This window comes from Neopelma chrysocephalum, unplaced genomic scaffold, assembly GCF_003984885.1.
Source record: "Neopelma chrysocephalum unplaced genomic scaffold, ASM398488v2 Primary Assembly neopelma1_60, whole genome shotgun sequence".
NCBI classification, from domain to species: Eukaryota; Metazoa; Chordata; class Aves; order Passeriformes; family Pipridae; genus Neopelma; species Neopelma chrysocephalum.
Genome location: NW_020897715.1, coordinates 4,060,107 through 4,069,157, shown reverse-complemented (window position 1 = coordinate 4,069,157; position 9,051 = coordinate 4,060,107). Strand labels below are relative to the sequence as shown.

General features: G+C 38.8%; 1 long non-coding RNA gene across 2 annotated transcripts; it reads left to right on the top strand.

Annotated features, from left to right (window-relative positions):
* Nucleotides 1–1,067: 1,067 nt before the first annotated feature.
* On the top strand, nt 1,068–8,524 carry LOC113966599. Of its 2 annotated transcripts, none has more exons than XR_003533892.1 (3): nt 1,068–1,173; nt 1,256–1,405; nt 8,228–8,524. It is a non-coding gene; the product is annotated as an uncharacterized LOC113966599 (long non-coding RNA). The 2 variants fall into 2 exon arrangements; XR_003533893.1 differs by having other exon boundaries at nt 8,146–8,524.
* Nucleotides 8,525–9,051: the final 527 nt, after the last annotated feature.

The window sequence follows — 9,051 nt, the reverse complement described above, 5'->3', positions numbered from 1 at the left end:
TTTTAGCCCAGTAAGTAATTCCTGTGCCCGGAGCTGTCATATAAAGCAAATGCACAGCAGAAACTCAACTCATGTAGGCTACTTGCTACACAGCATTTAGTGGTGACATGCAGGTGACTGGGGATTTATCAAAAACGGGTAATTCTAAACCCTGCTAGGCAAACACTATGATAAATATGTTTATTTTATGATACGGTTCAGAACACAGCAAATATTCTTCTAATGCCATAGGATGGACACTGAAATGGGAATGTGCTGCTAATACGTGGTTGGAAGACATTGAATGATGACACAACTATGGTTTTTACAATTAGGATTAATTACAAGAATTTCTGTCTGAACTGAGGAGATTATCGAAGAACTGCTAGGCAGAAAAATGAGGGCTTCTTCAATGTTACAAATCTACATCACCAGTATTATGTGGCATGGGGAAAAAGACAAATGCAAAAGACGCAAATGCAGAAATGAAGGACAAATGCAAAATCTTTATGCCAAAATCTGGAAATTACTTTGTAAAAGGTGCTGCTAGATTCATCTAGAATGCTGTGGACAATTCTGTTCATCCATGTTCAAGAACAATAGACTCAAACTACAAACACAAAAAATGAGTATGAAGATTTGGGAAAGAGACCCCGAGGATGCTACATGAGTTTGGCAAAATGAAAGCTGAGAGGGCATGTTTGTCTTGTATAGGTGCGTGAAGGCAGGTAAAGATTACTAAATTAAACCAAAGCTCAATGTTAGTGCAAGAAGTGGGTGAAAAACTAGCCCCAATTCAAACCTACGTTTGGAATTCAATGAAAGTTTCTATGTCGCAGAGAAATTCTATTTTGAAATAACCTTTTTGTATTGGGAGATGGTGGCTGAACTACCCTTAGTACCTTTGTACCTGATGTACTTATAGATGGAATTTCAGTAAGGTGACCTCCATGACATCAGAGAACAAGACCTGGTGGCTTGGGAAGTAGTTCCAGTTCTAAGTCCTGCCCACACAACCTGCGTCAGTCAACTCTTAGCTTAGACTGTCCTGTCTGTCCTGACAGATGTGGTCAGACAGATACGTGTCCTGACAGATACGTGGTCAGACACCAGAATGTGGTTTGTTCACCTGCTTGATTTTAATGCTTTGACAAATATGCTGTCTAGTAGCTCAACATCTCATAGAAATTTCTGGTGGGTGTTTGATTGTTAGAGCGACTGCTACAAAATCTGCAATACTGCAATTGCCAAATGTATGTTAATGCAATTTTGATAGATTTCCCAAGGTTAACCAGAAATGATTTTGAGGTTTGAGGCTGATGATGCTGTGACTCATATTAATGACAAATGGCAGTAATACAGTTCTTGCAAGCAATTTTCAAGCCAGACACGATGCACAAAAGCCTAGCAGAAGATTTGACAGCAGGTAATGAGTTTACATTACAAACCTTAGATTAAGCTTAATGGTTGAGATGTAGATTTGGGGAATAATAATGGAAGATAAGTGCAGCCTTGCATTGTGGGGAGCATCTGCCTTCTGGAAAACCTTGAAGTAGATGAAGACATGGATAAACAGAGAAATCCTGACTGAGATCAAATTAAAAAAGAAACACTACATGAAAAGTGGAAGCTGGTATGGGCTTTCCAGGAGGAATATAAAGACAGTGCTCCAGTGTATTGGAATGGACATCAAAACTCAGATAGCACTGAAATCAGTGACCAGTGTGAAGAGCAACAAAATGGACCTCTGTAAAACCGAAAGCATGGAGAAGACTGAGGCACACAGGCCTTGTTTTGCTCTCTGGTGAGGCCTGACAGTTCTTCTGGCTGACACAGAACCTGTGGGGTGGGGCATTGCACCTTGTTGAGGAAGAAGGATTTAGGGAATACATAAACCAGTATACTGGCTGTAGGTGGGTAGGTTTTGGTAGTTGGGGGCTGCTGGGTGTCCTCTGTTAGGATCAGCCAGGGCTGCCCCATGTTAGACAGAGCAATTTCCAGCTGGCTCCAGCTGACCCACCACCAGGCACGGCTGAGCCCCACAGCCATGATGGTATTGCCTCGGGAACAGCCGGGATAAGGGAGGGCAGAATGGTCAGAGGAAAAGTGTGAGAGACAGCCCTGAAAGCCCTGAGGCCAGAGAAAGAAAAGAGAGTGCTGCATGGTGGTGGAGAAGATACTGTGGCCTGTGGAAAACCAATGCCAGAGGAGATGGATATTCCCGAAGGAGCTGCAGCTCCCATTAAGACCCCACACTGGAGCAGGAGAAAAGTGTGAGAAGAAAAGCGCAGCAGACAGAAACAGCTTTGTACTGATAGTAACCAGTGTCCTGCAGCCTCCACCTGCCTCTCCTCACCTTGCTGAAGGGACTGAGTAACCTGTGGGGATGATAAGTGGGAAGGGGTGGACGCTGGAGTGATGGAATGGAGCCTGGGAAGAGGTAGAGGGAAGGTGGTTTTCCTAATTGTGCGATTAATTTCTCTAAGTGTGTATAAAAGCCAGGTTTCCTTCACAGGTGTAAAGGGCAGTGTCTCTGCTCTACTGAATGGTGCAGCTCTCCCCACGCACTCAGAGCTGCTCAGCATTGACGTTGTCTGGGAGAAAATGCACTTGTCATGAAACACATGGGTAGTCTTTTTGAATCGAGTGAGGCTCAACCTACTCCAGCAAACCACACAATCGCATACAAAAGCTGCAGAAGGCGGCATCCCACACATCCTATGGAGTTTTCAAGATGTTTAGTAATTGAAAATAGAGCTATTAAAAATTTGTGAACAATCTGATATTTTGGGGGTAGAACAGGATGAAATGCAGAAGAAAGGTGAGAAAGGTGTCCATTTAGGAGTCTTCTAGTATATTTTCTTTACCCTACTCTTTCTTAAGAGGTCTTTTCTCAGTCTTAGTGAGGTCCTCATTCACAATTTTGCTGATGCCATGGTTTCACCCAGTTTGTTCTGAGCAGAAATTGAGTGAAAGCTTAGTGAAAAACTTACTGATTTTGAGCTAGGTTAAATAAGAAAATATTTTAAAAACAGAGCAACTAAGCTCTCTGCAAAATATTTGTACTTTTGACCTTCCTGGGAAAATTACATATTCACATTCATTAGTTCTGCTTTTTGTCACCTTGACAAATGTCAAATGTTTTTACTGGAAAATAGCTTTTTGCAGTATTGAAAATTTTATTGGGTGTGGTAATGGAGAAAATGTCCCTTTTTGGACTTTATTTAAAAAGTTATATTTGATATCAGTGGACAAAATGAAACTGCTATTCTTTCTGTCCCTTTTTCTTCCTCTCTCTTCTACCCCTGGTATTCCAGGCTTTAATCAAATCCTTAATGTCACTTAAATGCAATTTGTATTTAACAGATTTAGGTTTCAGTTAAATACCTCTCAGTTATCTGAACTCAGTGATTTGGAGAAATGCTGTAGCAGAGCTTCTGAGACTGAAGGCTTAGAGAAAGCTCCAGGGCTCAACAGCTCTGAAATTGTGCTGCTCAGTATGGAAAATGGCACCTTGCTTTCTCTTAGCAGAAAAATGTCTCCCCAATTTGAATAATTGTATGTGCTTTGTCCTAAAGAAATTGTGTTTCATGTAAGATAATACTTGGGAAAGGTCAGATCATTACTCTCACTCAATTGCTCATTTAAACTAGATACTTCCAAAAGGCATTTGGAAGAAAGTTGTGTCTGGGGAGGGAAAGTAGGGACTGAGAAATGATTTGTTCCTTTCCCAGATCTGCTTTGCATCCTCATCCTTCTCATATTAATATTGGTTTCATCTATGGTCAGCTACTGCATTTTTTCATGGGGGAATCTTCCAAAATTTGTGAAACAAAATGATGGATCATTGTCTTAAAAAGTCCAACTTATGGTAAGAATATGTGCTACGTCTTTGGATAAAATATTTTTGTGAGAAGCTCAGCCTCTACACTTTCTGAGGCTGTCAGATGCTCTGTGTTGATGCCAATGCACTTTGTAGTATATGTGAAGCAGCAATGGTCAGTTATTCTGCATTTACTATCACCACCAAACACCTGGGCATAACACTTCACCCTGTATGAACTTGCAGCCCTTTTTAACTGTACTCCTGCCCAGAGCCCCAGTCAGATTTGAGCTCAATTGAGTGTAAAATAGAAGATGCAGCGAAGAACTGATAATTATCACACATTGAGTTCTAGGTTGCTAGCGCTGCCTAAAAAGTAAGAACATTTTTATTATGACTCCTTAATTTCTGCTACCTAACTTTTCCTGCCGATGCGGATATCTTCCCACATTGGGTATACACTTAGGCTGAGTATTTTGGGACAATTTGAGCAAAAAAAAAGCTCAGTCATTTCAGCAGAATGAAATTAGGGGAAAAACACATTGCTTGTCAACATTTTTACAGCCCTTTAGTTGTCAATATCTAATGCACCTATGGGGTAAAGCAGAGATGCAACATTTGAGATGTAGGTTGGGTTTGTGATAAAGATGTGCCTTTTTTTTACTTTTTTAAAAAAAATGCTAGCCCAGTTTGGAGAAATGACTTGGAAAAATATTAGGTTGCACATGTTCTGTAGTGATGAGGGTACACATGGTGGGTAAATGGATTAGAATCCATATGCAGAGATGTTTCTCTATACCATCCGTGGTGCATCTGAAGATTTCTTAAAGTTACTTTTCCTTATTTCCAAAGGTGTAGTGTAACTGAACACAGAAATACAAAGCAAGGAGAATTTTTCCCCCTTTTTAGTTTTTCTTTTTTTTTTTTCTCTTTCATAGGAATGCCTAAGTTGCAGCCCTGGTATAGACATAAGGGCAATTATTGGATTAGGTTAGAACAAGAGCCTGTAATATATATTGGAGGGAAGAGCAGCAGCCAGTTTGTGCAGGTTTTGTATGAAAAATGTGGGAATTGGGTAAAGAAGCTGAGGATAAGGTTGCTGTACTGGATGAGTAGAAGAAGGCTGGAGGACCCTGTGATGCTACAGAGAAATTTAATTTGAATGTAAATTTGAGGGCAGTAGAAAGGGTGGTGGGGGAAGGGAGTTTAAAGCCTTTGGGGAGAAGCTGAGAATTGGAGGCAATTTTTTAAGAAATGCTAGGATTCAAATCCCAAAACAGAAAAAGGGTGATGAGATTGAGGATAAAATAAGGGACTGGACAGGTAGAGAAAGAAACAAACAAATTCAAGTACAGACAATTTGGGGATGGGGAGCAAGTACAGTAGATGCCATGTGCATGGCAATATGCATTATCCACAGGTTGGGAAGTTGAGGGGCGAAATAGGGAGGACAAGAAATTGTGTATGTGCAAACCCTCCAGGCTGATTTGCTGATCTTGTTGATGGAACTTTGAAAAGTGGTACTATTCTTTGTTAACTGTGGGAGAGATTTTCCCTTCCTGCTGCCATGTAATTTCTCCCCACCCTTGCAGGAGTTAGCTTGGATTCTTGAGATGTAGGTAAAGTATGTAAAAGAGTGCTGTCAGTGTTTTGTCATGCTGGATAATATCCTGGGCTGGCCTGCTAAGTATGATAAGAGTTGTTGAGTATGATAGGAGTTGTTTCCTAATTCTGTGCGCTAATAAGATCTTATACTACTATTTCCCCAATGTGGAAATGGAGGTAATGCATCCACCGATTTAGTGAGATGTTATTAAATTTACAAATGTATTATCCATGAAGTTGGTTGTCGTAATTCTGTGAAAAATACAATGCCGTTCCTTTCTTCCCCAGAGTTGGATTTACATTTTTATTATATATTTTCATGGGACTCAACAAATGAGAGCAAATCTAGGAAGCCAGTCATATCTGCCTTGCTTCTTGGCTTTTGATGGAACAGATGTAATGACCTTTACCTAGACTGTAGTTAAAATTGAAAATGTGCTCAGAACACTTTTATTTTAAATGTGCTGTCCTGTTTTCTGAAAAAAACCTATTGAAGGTAGAGATTTTAAGGGTTAGTCAAACTCATCAATCTATGTGTATGCAGCATTGTGTGTGAAGCGGTTTTCTTAAGTTATTCTCAGTAGCAGAGAGACATAACTACTCTGTGGACCTGCTGTTATCTCCAGTTTTGAAAGAAGCAGCTTGATTTTCTGCAATTGTAATTTAAAGCCAGGTGGGAAATTCCTCCCATTGCTCTTTCTTCCTGTTTGAAACTTACCCCAAATTGCAACCATTTTACATCATTAAAAAAAACCCTACTTGTGAAGACTTTTCTTTTACAGTCTGTGTGCCCTTTAAGAATATTTATGGGGCTATTTCCACGTAGGTGCACATGTAATTCCCATTAACTTTGATGGGGTTTTAGGTGGATACAAGAAGAAATTAATATAGAGTTACTGTGTTTGGAGGAAAGTGGACCAGTCCTTTATTCAGTTGAGATTTCATTAGAATTTCAGATTACAATTTTTAAGAGGGGGCTTGGGGGACCTGTGTTTCATAATGCGCCTATAGCAAAATAAGTGCTTAATCTGGCCAGTGTGATTTCTTTTCTTGGTGGGATGTTCAAAATTGAAGTTGCGTTCTTACTACCAGTGCACTGAATGTGTCTCTTTTATTTTCTGTTAACTGGGGAAAAACATATTTCATTCTTGGCTTTTTTTTTGTCTGCTAAAGTAATTATAAAATGTAAATGAATACATTGTAAGCCAAATCTGAATTACAAATATTCTGTCTGGATTTTTGTGTGAGTACTATGCAAATTGTGTTCATCTTCAAGAGCTGCGGACATGGATAGGATTTTGTAATAAGGCATCTGCTAAAGTTTCCTGTTTTTTTTTTTAAACTGGAAAGCTTCCACATTTCAAATTTGGAAAAGTTGTGTATATACATACATATATATATGTATATAGGCATATATACATATATGTGTATATATGTGTATATATGTATATAGGCATACATGCTCACTCTCTGTTTCTCTCTCTCCATATACCTATATACATATACATGTGAATGGTAATACTTTAGGGTAGCTCTTCTTTTATTTCAAAATCAGCCAAGGTTTAGGTTGGACATCAGAAAAAGCTCTTCCCCCAGAGGATGGTTGGGCACTTGAACAGGCTTCCCAGGGAAGTGGTCACAGCACCAAGCCTGACAGAGCTCAAGAAGCATTTGGACGATACTCTCGGGCACATGGTGTGACTTTTGGGGATGGTCCTGTGAAGGGCCAGGAGTGGGACTCGATGATCCTTGTGGGTACCTTCCAACTCAGCCTACTCTGGGATTCTGTGATCTGCACTCTAAAGGTGGTCAGTGGCAAGTACACCTGTGCAATTGCAGACTTTCAGTTCTCTGGTTGCTCAGCCCTGAGGAGCTGAAGAGCTGTCTTGTCACTTCAGCTCACGGTGGTTGTGGTAGTGGGAGGTTTCTGTTGGTTTGATTGATAAAATCTTCCTTGTATCTTGAGCATACTCACTAATGTTTAGATGGTCTTCTAATTACAGATAGTTGATAGAATCTTCTAGAATAACTCAAAATGCCGTCATGGCTGCTTACAGCAACCCAGCTGCTGTTATGCCCATTGCAGTCCTGTAGATTCTGTGGGTGGAAGAATGCCTTCTACATCCCTTACCAATGAACTTACTGTTTAATTACAAGTTTGCAGTAAAATTAACATTCTTTGTATGCAGGGTTTCTAAATTTTTGACCAAGATAGCCGAGTTTTTCTGGTGTTGCATAATTTAGGAGTTATTTTTCATCTTAACACAGTGCAAAATATAAACATTAATTTAGCAACAATTTCAAGACTATGTAGGTCATATTATGTGTGTGGTTTTTTCCCCTTTATTTTGTTTTTTGTTTGTTTGTTTTGTTTTGTTTTTTGTTTTCCCTGTGGATTTCATATGATTAAAGAAGTGATAGAAAAAGCAGATTTAATATAGCTGTCATTCTGCCTTCTGGCATAATTGTGTTAACATTTCTTACAAAAGTTGCATTTAATGGATATGAATAACAGAAACAAAGTAGCCCTTAAGACCTATACTTTGAGAAGTAATATTGCCTTTCAGAAACTTCTGAAAATGAACTAAAAGCTGGCACTTTTATGATGGAGGAGTGCAGATCAATCATCAAAAAAAGGAATTGTTCAACCCAAAGCAGTTAAATATGTAGAAATTAAATAATAAGGCCATGATTTCTTCCAGTCTTTGAGTTGCTGTCTTTTTTTTTTTTTTGCTTAGAAAACATTGCACAAACATGACTTTGGCATTTGATTGAAGTGCTGTATTGTTCAGCTTCAACACATTCTGACATCTTCTGCAGATCAATTAAAGTGCAACAGTGTGGAAGCAATAGAAATGAAGATGTCGTTTTATCCTTAGCTTAGAATAAAAAGAAATGCATTTGAGGAAAAGGATGAAAGAGAAATAAGCTGTTTGAACACAGTCAGCATAACTTTTATGTATGTATAAAGTTGTCTGATACTACTCCATGAAGTAAGAATAAAAGAACAAGTAGGTAGGAAGAATTCACAAAGTAGCAGAGGAGGAGCAGAAGAATAAGATTATATGTGTAGTATCCAAGCCATCAGCCAGAAAGGACCATGAATTTGGTTTAGAAGTGAGAAACTGAAAAATAAAATCTTAAAAACAAGGAGTGAATAAATGGACTAGCTATTGACATTTCTGAAAGAAAAATATTATTGTGACTGAATTGCTGTCTCTGAAGATGAAATCCCTGATCCTGCATGTGTGCTTAATTATATAGTCAACTTGAGCTTGTCAGTGGCTTTTGGGTGGATACAAATGCAGTGAGTGTAAGCAGTCACTGTCACAAATGGGTATGCAAAATGAAAGACTTAGTGATTACTGTGGGAGCAATTGATAATGAAATAGAAAGGATTTTTACTAACTTCCTTCTGGCAATTTTTTTTAGAGTATTTAATTAATGGAAATATTTATGTACTGGTTTTATTTTCCTTAATAAACAAACACCTTTAGAAATAGTAGATGGATGTGAAGCTGTTTGATACTTAGTAGAAGAGATTGATGTGCTGAATTTTTTCCCGCTTTCTCCAGAAAGCTAAGTAGTTAACAGAATTAATGTTACTAAAACCAACTGTAAAAAGAATTTTCTGAAAAAATCTG